A 13,004-nucleotide genomic window follows, 5' to 3' on the forward strand; every position below is an offset into this window, starting at 1 on the left:
TACCTTCAGCTCCTTGACTTCCAGCATCCTTTTCGTGGCGTCCTCGGTGTTCATGGTCACAGCCCAGACGTAGTTAATCTGGTAGGCCCCCAGGGCAAGCACTTCCGGCAGCAATCCTGTTGGGCCAAGAGCGTCCCGGAAGTCTTCTACTTTGTAGGGTCTAGCTCGCACGTCGCCGTGCAAAAACCCGGTGTTTAGCACGACCCGCCCCTTTGGCAGTGGAGGCAAAATAATCTGATAGCCTGCGTCGTCATCGCTGTTCCACCTGTTTCCGCGGCCAACAAAGGCCGCTGTCGCCGCTCCACTGGAGCTCATGATTCGCCGTCCGTCACGCTCGGTGGCCGGAAGTAGAATGATGGTGTGGCCGATGGCAGGGATGCTACGTTTACGACTGCACCTGTATCGTGCTATGTGCATCATTCGCAACGTATTGCTACAGCACATACGCGGCAGTCTTTCCGTGGACAATACAGGCACACGTCGTGTACGTGGATTCCTCCGTTTGTAGTGGTTGTTCGCTGCATGCGTGCGAGGCGAGCTCACAAAAAACAAGAGGGCGAGCTTAACGATTTGTGTCCGCTGCAGCCCACGTTTGGCGCTAGCAATGTGCCAATTTATTGATTGTCATTGAGCTGCATACGGGTGTAATAGGTAAACGGTTAGCAGTTTGTGCGACTAAATTTTGCACCATTACTTATACCGTTTACCACCGTCACTGCGCGTACAATCGCCTAGTGGCCTGCATGTTGTTTTTGCACTTCGACGTTGGCTCTACCAGCAGGTTGCTCCAGTTGAACGTAACAGTAAATGCAACCACCCACACTTGAGTGTAAAAGAAAAAAAAAAGTCACAGAAGCACGCAATAAAAAAAGCAAAAAGGAGGGTGCCATCAGCACTCGGTGTTCCCAAGTCGTCTCCCTCCCAAGTGCTGACCGAGCCCAATGCAGCTTAGCTTCGGGGATCGGACGAGAACCGGCGTATTCAGCATGATATGGCCGATTTTTTTTTCTTTATTGCAGTCGTGGACGTATAATATAAAGTAACATATGATAAAACACTTCAGCCACACTTGAGCTGAGGTGAGTGGTGCTAAAGTCTTTTCATTTGTGCTAAATCATCAAGCAGTGATATCCACTCATGTGGGTCAGTCTGAACCCTGAAACATTCTCGAAGATAAACAAAACTTTCGATGAAGTTTTCACGTGTGGAACTAGTATTTATGTCTGCATGTTGCACCTGCATTCGCGTTTTCCACAAACTGTGGAGGCCAAGAAGCATAATTAAATCGTAGGGCACTTTCAACTGGTAAGTACCGGATGCCGCAAGGATTTAAAGGGAGTTCCTTTTTAATCATCCTCTGAAGGACATCCCAATAAAAAATTGGATCCCAGCATTCTAGGAAAACATGTTCCACTGTCTCGGGCTTCCTGCATAGCAGGCAGTTTGTTGTCCATTGCACGAATAGCCCTTTATCATGCAGCCAGGCAGCGTACCGGAATGCAGTTTAAAAAAAAAAGATTTTGACCACAGGTTTTACTTGCATGTTCTTAACTCTTTTAAATATATCTTGCCCTGGGCCTCGAAAGTGTGGTGTCCGATAAATGGGTACCGGCAACATCACGTCAACCAGCGCTTTGTACAGCTTTTTCTAATTAACATTGCATAGGTATTCAGGGCTGAAACGTACTTCCAACATCTTGCACGAAAGAACAACCTCGCGCAAGTATCCTGTCACAGCACCACACATGTTATCACAGGAGACTACCCTTCCAGGGAGCAGTCTCTGTAGGCGCACTTGTATAACAGTCCTTAGAAAGGGATCACTCTGATCACGTAAAAACATAAATCGCGAGACCACTTGTCACAAAAGAAGACGCGCCAGGCCAAGGCCTCCGCTTTTAACGGAAACAAACAGGTTAGTTCGCCTGGTTCTTTCACAGGTGGATGCCCAAATAAGAACAGCAAAAACACGATGCATTTTTTGAATAGCTGTTCGTGTCGCACACAGCACATTCATGACATACCAGAGCTTCGAAATCAAAAAGACATTACATATAGAAGCACGGGAAAACATTGATAGCTGTCTTCCTTGCCACGCGACCGCTTTCTCTTTCATTCTCGAAGTTTCTTCTTTCCAGTACGAGCTGGGATCTCGATAACAATCCAAAGGTACTCCTAGATACCGCGTTGGCAAGCTGGACCATCGAAGCCGAGAAAAACAACCCGGTGCTACGTACCATTCGCCATGCCGAAAACCGGAACTTTTTCCCCAATTGATTTGACTTCCAGTCTGAGCGCAGAATTTTTCGACCACACTCGTGACTTCACAGACGCTCTGTCTATCAGCGCAAAACACCGCTATATCGTCAGCATACGCGAGTACTTTCACGTGTGATGACTTCAGTCTGTAACCTGAAATTCGTTCAGAATTGATAATTGGCAGGCATAGCGGCTCTAAATACACTGCGAAAAGCAAGGGGGAAAGCGGGCATCCCTGTCTTACTGAAGAACGTACAGCAAGTTTGTCAGTCAGATCGCCATTAACTATAATGCGGGTTGTACGGTTCTTGTATGCCATTTTTACGCCCTCTACTATAACGTCGCCTAGTTTGGAATGTTTAAGGATGGAAAAAAGAATTTCGTGGGAGACGCGGTCAAACGCTTTCGCCAAGTCGAGCTGTATCATTGCTATCTGACCGCCAACTACATCAACACACTCTAATACGCTGCGTGCGACATGTATATTTGTGGCGATGCTACGGCCTTTAATTCCACACGTCTGGTGAGGCCCTACCAATGTCGTCATCACAGACTGCAGTCTTTTTGCCAGAACCTTCATAAATATTTTGTAGTCGACGTTGGTGAGACTAATCGGTCGATATGACCCCACCAACAGTCGTTCTTCCGAATCATCAGTCTTGGGAATTAGAACGATGGGGGACGTATTGAAAGACAATGGAACCTGTTTGCGTTCATAAGCCTCAGTTATCACATGGAACATGCACTGTGCAACAGGAAGCTTAAAGGTTTTATAAAAGGCCGCACTTAGCTCATCTGGCCCAGGAGCTTTCCCAGATGGTAGGTCGTCTATTCCTTTTTCTATCTCCTGTAATGTTATAGGCAGTTCAAGGCGTTCCTTAATTTCGTCATCTAGTGTTGGCACCAGTCTTAAAAAGTCTACATGAAAGCCATCTATGGTCTTGAGCTTATTGCTAAAAAGTTCTGTGAAATATTCGGCTATAGCGCTCTGAATTTCTCTCGCATCTTCCGAAGCCCGGCCGTCATATCGGATGCCCCTAATTTCTTTCTGCAAGCGTATCTTTTCTCGTCTGATAGCGTTCGTTTTGTTGGCGTTTCGTCAGCCCACAATTTGTCAGACCTTGCGCGTACGACGGCGGCTTTATATCTGTCGGCGTCAATTCTTTCGAGCTGGCATTTCACGTCCCGTATTTCTTTCGTGAAAGTTCCCGGCGCGCTAGTTTCCATGCTCAGCATCCATTCAAGTTGGCCGTTCATTTTTCTTTCTCTTTATAACGAACCACGCTTCTCTTTTCTATTGCTTTCATTTTTGCCCACTCTTTGAACCCCTCCCATTCAGTTGCAAAACTAGCTGGCTGCGCCTCTAGCAGTTTGTATAGCTTGGTCTTGACTTGCATAATGAACCCCTCATCCTCCAAAAGCTTTGTGTTCAGTTTCCATAAATGCCTGTTAAAGCGCGATTTCCTTCATTCCTAAAGTCACACTCACGAGGCAATGATCACTGAAAGGCACAGGTTTATAACGCCATAACTAGAGCATAGCGGCATAAGATCGACAGATACATACATCCTGTCAAGTCTCGCATGGCTCTCCCGCTGAAAGTGCGTGTATTCTGGGTGGGTCCCAGTGGAGAACACATTGCCGACATCCTCGAGACCATACTAATGGACAAAAGTATTCAAAACTTCAGAGCTCTTGTCTCTCAGTGGCCTACACTTCACTCTGTCAACTGCGGCGCACACACAGTTGAAGTCACCGAGTACAAGCAAAAGCTTGTCGCCTTTCAAGCATGGCTCAAGGGATTCAAAGAAAATTTTACGCTCACTTTCTACATTGGGAGCATATACACAAACAATTCGCCACCATAATATCGAAAAAATGAAATCAGCAATCAAAAGGCGACCACTTGGACATGCAAATACAGACTACGTTTACTCTTAGCGTCTTACGGATCAATACAAGGCACCCACCCGACGACCCAACGGAATGACAGACACACACATGAAAGTTTGCTTGAAAGGAAGACACCATGCGGTCAGTGTGCTCTTGGCTCTCTATTTTCGATTCTTGTATTGCAATTATGTCAGTATCGTTATCCAGAAGAAGGCGATTAAGCTGCTATTGTCACCGTCTTGCTCCCAGCCCTCTTACATTCAAGGTCGCAACTCGAAGTGGAGTAATAAGATTAAAAGCCATGTGTTAAAAGAAGAAACGCCTCTATCCGCATGGTGCCTACCTTCATGGTTGACGTAGCCTTCCTCACGCCTGCCAGAGCCTCTTGACACCGGTCGACCAACAACCGGCGCTGACACCGACCAGGACCCTGTGCTACTACGGAGGCAGTTTCCCCACCTTCCGCGTGTCGGCCGGAAGGTTCGGCCGCGGTTTTAAAGTCGAGCGTCTCAATCCCCCTGCCTTCGGCGGAGGCTCATCGCCGCCCCCGCCAGGCTGCAGCTTCACGTCGACGCTTTCCTCATGAGGACGTTTCCCAGCCATGGTGCTCGCCGCTTCCTGGTTCGTCTCCATGGTATCAATGTCGGGGGTCTCCACGATGCTTTCTTCTGCGACCGCGGCTTTCGCCGCCTCCTTCACCTTGTCAACGTCGTCATGTTCAGGCTTATGCTGCGCCTGTACACTTCCATCTGTAGCGCGGGAGGGCCCCGCCTTCTGCTTCACCTGAGTCGTGAACGATGGCTGAGTATCTCGCTGTGGTTGTCCACCTGCACGGGCAGCTTCCTCCGCATCCGTCTCGTCCATCAGCATCTCAGACGAGTCCTCGCTGGTTCCCGGGCCTGCAATGCCCGTAGCGTCGGCAGATTCCGCAACGTGGGACTCGACATTCCTTGCGGATGTACCGCGACACCGAAGGCACAGCGCTGGTCGACCTGGTACCAGAACAAGCGCCAACTCACCGCGAACGCTCAGCTGGTGCGGCAAGTCATCCAACTTCACGCCCGCTTTCAACTTGAGGGTGACGAGCCGGGTAGTTGAGCCCTTCTCTATCATACCTTGCACACGCCAGCGCTCCCAGCCTACTTCGGTAACTTTTCCATAGGGCTCAAAGGCGAAACGCACGTCCTCATCAGGCACATTGTGTAGAAGTCAGTGAAGCTTCAGTCGAACGTCCTGGTTCGCCGGGCCAATCACCAGGCAGCGCCGGCTTTTCACACGCAGCTCCCCGAAGCTCGAGATGTTCTTTACCGCTTCCGCGTCCTTGAAAGTAATAGCCCAGACATGGCTCATGCGATACGCCCCCGGGGCGATAAGATCCGGAAGAAGCGAATGCTGTGCCAATGCGTCACGGAAATCTTCAATCCGGTACGGTCGGGCCGTAATATCAGCGTGCGAAAAAACTGTATTTAAAACATAACGCCCTGTTGGCAGACCTGGCAGAACAACTTGGTAGGTGCCCTCCTCGTCCATCGTCCTGTTTCCGCGGCCAGACGAGGCCACTGAAGCCGCTCCAACGGAGCCCGTCATCATGCGTCCGTCACACTCGGTGGCCGGAAGCAGAATCCCCAGCATGGTATGGCCGATGGCAGGGATGCTATCTTTACGACTGCACCTGTATCGTGCTATGTGCATCATTCGCAACGTATTGCTACAGCACATACGCGGCAGTCTTTCCGTGGACAATACAGGCACACGTCGTGCACGTGGATTCCTCCGTTTGTTGTGGTTGTTCGCTGCATGCGTGCGAGGCGAGCTCACAAAAAACAAGAGGGCGAGCGCAACGATTTGTGTCCGCTGCAGCCCACGTTTGGCGCTAGCAATGGGCCAATTTATTGATTGTCATTGAGCTGGATACGGGTGTAATAGGTAAACGGTTAGCAGTCTGTGCGACTAAATTTTGCAGCATTACTTATACCGGTTACCACCGTCACTTCGCGTACAATCGCCTAGTGGCCTGCATGTTGTTTTTGCACTTCGACGTTGGCTCTGCCAGCAGGCTGCACCAGTTGAACGTAACAGTAAATGCAACCACCCACACGTGAGTGTAAAAGAAAAAAAAAGTCACAGAAGCACGCAATAAAAAAGCAAAAAGTACGGTGCCATCAGGACTCGGTGTTCCCTGGTGGTCTCCCTCCCAAGTACTGACCGAGCCCAATACTGCTTAGCTTCGGGGATCGGACGAGAATCGGCGTATTCAGCATGGTATGGCCGATTTTTTTTTTTTTTACTGGCCACTATTTTTCTTTCTTTATTGCCTGATCTTTGGTACATAACTTTTCGCAAGAGACAACAATCACCGTAACGAACACCAAAGAACAATATACATTTGCTGTGTGCGCTCGTATTCAACCAGTATCGTACTGGCTCAGGTTAATCAAAATTCGCGCAAATCCACCAACGGCTCTACTCTTGGGAGCCACTCGGGTGTTTCCTCTGTCGCTTTATGGAGAGCGACAAGCCAGTGTATCTGTTTCCTGAAATACATCCGTGCAGGCCGCGCATCTTTATCAACATGGTATCCTGCCATTCTTGCGCGCCAAATGCAGTGGAGGCCCAAGAGCATAATTAATGCTTAATAATCTATGCTTAAGTAACGAATTCCATACGGGTCTAGTGGAAATTCTTTCTTTAGTGACCTCTGCAATACATCCCAGAAGAACGCCTTCCCAACAGTTTAAAAAAACATGATCTATGGTCTCTGGCTGCTTGCAAATTAAACAGTGCGTTCCCCACGGTAAAAATACTCCCTTGCCCTCCAAAAACGTCTTAACTGGTAATGTTTCAGTGTGTAATTTAAAAAAGAAGGTTCTTGTTCCTGGCGGAACCTGCATTTTCTTCACTCTGTTTAAAACATCGCTGCTTGGACCTCCACCGTACATGGACCTGTACAACTGCACTGGGAAAAGAATGTCGCACGAAGCACAATACAGTTTCTTTTTGTTCACACCGGACCGGTAATCATTCGAAAAACGCACTGAAAGAAATCTGACACTCGATACGACTTCTTTGTAAAAACCTCGAATACCTCCCGAAAACTCTTCGGTTGAAACAACATACTCTGGCAGCCGTCTCCTGAGCCTCATTTGGCATACCGTGCGCAAGAACGGGTCTGCTACGTCCCTAAAGAACAAAAACCGGTTTACTAGCTGCCGGTACAAGTTTGTCCGGCTACAGCGCTCCCATTCCGACGCCCTGACAAAGACGGCGAAAATCCTGTGTAGCTTCTGAACGTTTGACCGTGAACAGTGCAATACTTGCATTACGTACCAAAGCTTGCTGATAAAGAAAAGGTTGCAAACGGTGGCTCTGGCAAAAATAGAAATGTTAGTGCCTTTCCACTTCTCAGCTCTCTCCCGCGCCTCCCTGACCTGCCCTTTCCAGTACTGCTCGCTATCACGATAGGCATCGAGCGGGACGCGCAAATACTTGCCCGGGGTCGTCATCCTTTGTACGTTGGCGAAATGATCTGGCTTCGTTGGCCACGTTCCATGCCAGAGTTAACTCCACTACCAGTGACACAGCTAAATTTACGGACACATTTAACAGCCTCAATTATGCTCTCCTGATCCTCAGCGAAAACAGCGACATCATCTGCATAAGCCAGCAGCTTCACTTCTACAGCTTGTAGCTTAAATCCCGTAATTCTACTCTTTTCAATCAATCTCATACACAGGGTTTCAATGTAGATACAAAACAACAGAGCACTGGGGGGGCAGCCCTGACGCACAGAACGTTGCAGGCTAATGGGAGCCCCCAAACTCTTATTCACGATCAATCTCGTCCTGCAGTTACGGTACGCCAGGGTGACCCCCTCGCAGATTACAGATCCGACATTGGCATAGTGTAAAACGGCAAACAAGATTTCATGAGCCTCGCAATCAAAAGCCTTCTCGAAGTCAATTTGTAAAATGGCAATCCGACCATTACTATCATCACAGCACTCAACTACACTGCGCGCTTTGTGAATATTAGCAACAATAGATCGGCCTTTTATACCACTTGTCTGGTGAGGCCCGACGATGTCCTGTATCACTGACTGTAATCTACGCGCCAATATCTTCATAAATATATAATACTCGAGATTAGTGAGTGCTATGGGACGATACGCCGTAACTTATCTTAATTTCACTGCATCATCAGCTTTAGGAATAAGTAGGGTGTGTGACGACCCATAGGACGGAGGCAATGTGTTCAATCTGTAAGCTTCGTTAAAGATTACATTCAATACAGGGCTAATTTCGTGCTTAAATTCTTTATAAAAACCGGCGCTAAAGCCGTCTGGTCCAGGCGATTTTCCGGGGTTTCAGTTGTGTAAGGCCTGTTCAACTTCGGATTCTGTTATCTCTAGTTCCAATCTTTGTTTTCTTTCGTCGTCCAGTCGGGGTATAGCACGCAAAAACTCATTCCCAAATGTGGTAGCCTCTACTTTGTGGAACGAGAATAGCGCCCGGTAATGCTCATGAAACGCTGCTTTGATGTCGTCTGTGTCTGTTGATAAGGTCCCGCGCCATTCTATTCCGTCGATGTGGTTCCTTTCAGCGCGTGCTTTTTCTGACCCTAGCGCTCGTTTCGAAGGCGCTTCACCTGCAGCTGTGTCTTCAGCCCTTGCCCTCACCAGGGCTCCCCGATAGCGTTGCTCTTTAAGTCGCTCTAACTGTTGTTTCACTTTTCTTATGTCTTCTATCCATTTGCCCGATGCCTGAGATTCCTGCCTGAGCAGTTTATGAAGAAGCGTCTTTAACTCGGTCTCTTTTTGTTTCTCTGCGTAACGAATACAGGTAGCCCTCTCTATTGCCTTTATTTTTAGGGTTTCCTTACTCAGCTCCCACTGTTGCCATACGTGAAGGTTTTTGCTGGGGTCTATTTTCCTTATTTCTTCTCTTACTGCTCGGTTAAACGGTTCATCCTGAAGAAGAGAGAGAGAGAGAGAGAGAGGGCTCTTTAATAGAAAAACAGACAATTTTGCTGGCGTGTATATAACCGCTGGCATGCTACTCTGTATAGGGATGGGGAATGGGATGAAAAGATTCCAGAAAAGAGTGGGAGAAAAAAGGATAAAAGTAAATATGAAATGTCCGAGTGGACCTGATACTAATATTGACAGGTGACATGGCGGGTAAATTTAGGCTTTTGTATAGGAAGGATGCAATTTTTAAAGCTTTCCTATTTGACCAATTTCTGTCAGGTATTTGAACAATAATCCAAAACCCGTCGCTGTTTTGAAGGGTCGGGCATTGGACCTAAGATGCTCGGTAACGTTAACGGTTCGTGGCAAACCATGTCCATTTGGTGCTCTAAAAATTGTCTCTCGTCGCGGTACGCGGGGCATTCTAGTAATATGTGCTCAATTGTCTCTAAGTTGCGACAGTTATCACAGTATGGGTTAGTGGTTAATCCTCTGCGGTACAGATAATTGTTCGTGTATGTCACGTTCAGTCGAAGACGATGGTACAATGTCTCTAAGTGTCGAGGAAGTGGTCGTGGAAGTTTTGGTCTCATATCTGGGTCAATGTAACGTAGAAAGTTATCTTGGTGAAGCGGCAGATTCAAGATGCGGTCTTTTTCTTGATAGGCATATTTTTTTGCGATGTTTGAAGCGTCGGATTTTGTAAAATATGTTCTTTTGAACTTGTGGTATTGGAGTCCCTTTCTGGCAGCGTCGTCCGCTCTTTCATTTCCCGAAATGCCGGCATGGCCACTGGATCCACTGGAACTTTATGCAATGCCCAGCAATCTTAGCCCTGTGGTGAAGATAAGCAATGTCAAATGCTGCTGGTTGATTATTGCAACGCTTGTGCCTGTTCCACATACTTTGTAGGGCTGCTTTTGAGCCTGTGAAAATCACCCATGTGTTTGGCGGCTGCTGTCGAAGTACATACACAAGGGCCTCCTTAATGCCATATAGCTCCGCTGAAGTAGATGATGTCGCTCGCTCAAGACGAAACGAGAATCGTTGCCCTGTAGAGGGAACAAAAAGTCCGCATGATGAACGATGTGGAGTTGTAGAGCCATCTGTGAAAATGTGCGTTGCGGCTGCGTATTCTTTGTGCATATATTCTAAAGCTATCTGATAAGTCGCTGCTTGAGGCATTTCTTTTTTCGCACTGATTCCAGGTATATATGGCACGATTTCCAGTGGGGACAGTGTCCATGGTGAAATGTTTCGCGGCATAATTTGTGACGCCTGAGCAGGAATCGAAATAGATATGCTTCCGACGGCCTGCCCAAAGCTAGATGTAGCACGGGTTCTGGAAATATCCTTTAAAAAGTGAGTCTTCGTATGAATGACGTGGCGGAGGTGTATCCGAAGTGTCTCCTGCGAACATAACATTTCCAGAGGCAGGCATCCAGCTTCTGCTACAGTCCCTGAGCGGGACGACGCCTTCGGAAGGCCAAGACATACGCGAAGGCAGTTGTTTCGTGCTGCCTCGAGTTTTTTCTTGCTTGTGGGAGATATTTTGTGCAGGATCGGGAGGTAATATCGTAGTGTTCCGTCGACGAAGGCCTTATGGAGGAGCACCATTGATCTACAGTTGCTGCCCCACTGTGATCCGGCTGAAAATCGGAATACGTGCGACGCCGAGGAAATCTTCTCACTCAGTTTTTTCACTTGGGGCGACCATGTGAGGTTCCTATCGATCGTCACTCCAAGAAACATTTGCGTCTTGACGTATGGAAGGGCACGACCACCCAAAACTAGTGGGTATTTTTCCATACACCTCCGCGTGAAAGCCATGGCAACGGTTTTGTCGGGGGACAATTTCAGACCCCTTGGATTTAGATAGGCCGATATATTTGCTAGCGCTCTCTGGAGGCGTTGTTGGGTGGTACTGCGGGAACGCGCCGCACTCCAAATGCAGATGTCGTCCGCATACAGTGTGATTTTGACGCCAGGGGGCAGGTTTCTTTTCAGATGGATCAGGACTAAACTAAATAATACCAGGCTTAACACAGCTCCTTGTGGCACTCCCTTCTCGACGGCATAAAGCGCCATGGGGCCATCCGGGGTACACAAGAAAAGTTGGCGTCCTTGAAGATAGTCTTCAATCCATGCGTAGAGCCGTCCTCCAAGACCAATGGTTTCCAAAGCGTCAAGTATTGCTTTATGATAGACCGAATCATATGCTGCCTTAATGTCTAAAAATAATGCAGTAGGTATGTTTCCAGAAGAGACCAATTCCTCTTCAATTGATGAGACCAAGGCAATGAAATTATCAATTGCGGATCTATTTTGCCGGAAGCCATTCATTTCCTCCGGGTAAACTTTTGCACTTTCCAGGAACCAATTTAGTCGTCTGTAGATCATTTTTTCGAATAGCTTCCCTACGCAGCTAAGCAGAGATATGGGTCTGAAGGAGGCGTAATTTGTTGGCTGCTTCGCTGGTTTCAATATAGGAATGACTTTCGCAAGCTTCCATTCCGTAGGAACCTCCCCAGTTATCCATGAGGCGTTGTAGTACTCCAGAAGGCGTAGGCGAGATGTGTGGCATAGATTTGCGAGCGCTTCATAACTCACGCCGTCATGGCCAGGTGATGATCGCTTGTTTACGTCGCCGATTGCTGCCGTGAGCTCTTCGATGGTGAATGGTAATTCTAAGTCAGGAAGGGTAGCTCGAGGTGGACTAGGCTGACGACTTGCAATTTGCCGCAAAGGTTGTGCCCCGTTGGAAAGGAGCCTGCAGTACTGCTCTGCCACCTCTTTCAGGGATGCGCGCTCATGTAATGAGAGGGCGACAAAAGGATAAAGCTGTTGCGGCTCTTTGCGAATGCCTCTGACGACTCGCCAGATTTTGCTCAGCGGTTGTCGTATGTCCAGTGTCCCACAAAAGTCCCTCCACCTTTTTCGGTCCAGTTTGATGAGGTAACGTCGTATATGTCTTTGTGCCCGTCGACAAGTTCTGAGGTCTTCGATATTCTTAGTACGTAGAGCCTTCCTTTCGGCACGCCTTCGAATGGCACATAACCTTTCAAATTCCTCGTCGTTTGTTGGCACATTACAATGCTTAGCGCCAGAGCGGGTACTTTGTTTGAGGCAATGAGCTATTGCCGGTATTATTTCTGTATTCGTAGTCGAGGCTGTGATTCCTTTGTCTACGGCTGCTATGTAAGCTTCCCAGTCTACCGACTTCAGTTTCACTTTTCTGGGCGACGTCTGAAAATGAAGGGGAGAGATTGGGATCGGGTAGTGATCACTACCTCGAGTCTCGAAATCTGTACACCATCCGAATATAGGGGCCACTTGACTTGATACGAATGTGACGTCAATGCAGCTAACAGTCGTCGGATTTTTCAGGTATGTTATGCTGCCGTCGTTCAAGGGCTCTATGTTGTATTTTGCAAAAAGCTTCGCCAGCTTGGCACCCCGAGCACATGTATGTGAACTGCCCCAGATCTCGTTATGTGCGTTGAAATCGCCACAAATAATATGTGGAAACTGAGTGTTTGTCAACAAGTTTTCCAATGTTGTCACGTCGAAAGGTGATCCTGGTTCCAAGTAGACGCCGATCAGGGTAAACACTTTGGATGCAATCACTGCGTTTGCGCAAATATATTCGTTCTTGTCATGTGGTGCTACGTCAATCGCAGAGGCAGGTATGTCGTTGCGAAATCCAACGAGCAGTCGGCTAATTCCATTTTGTCGCCTTGAATGATGAAAATAATACCCCTTTATCCTAAAGTGCTCGTCTACGCGAGACTCGGAAATGACCAAAAAAGGGAATCGGTACACTCGCGTAAGATGCTTAAAGTCTGCTAACTTCGAGCGCAAGCCGCGAGCGTTCCACTGGAATATA

The 13,004-nt window shown here is 48.0% G+C and overlaps 1 pseudogene; it reads right to left on the bottom strand.

Annotated features, from left to right (window-relative positions):
* Nucleotides 1–6,309: 6,309 nt before the first annotated feature.
* LOC126532561 (5S ribosomal RNA) lies at nucleotides 6,310–6,428 on the bottom strand (annotated as a pseudogene).
* Between the last annotated feature and the right edge of the window lie 6,576 nt (nucleotides 6,429–13,004).

This window comes from Dermacentor andersoni, chromosome 4 (assembly GCF_023375885.2).
Source record: "Dermacentor andersoni chromosome 4, qqDerAnde1_hic_scaffold, whole genome shotgun sequence".
Taxonomy (NCBI): domain Eukaryota; kingdom Metazoa; phylum Arthropoda; class Arachnida; order Ixodida; family Ixodidae; genus Dermacentor; species Dermacentor andersoni.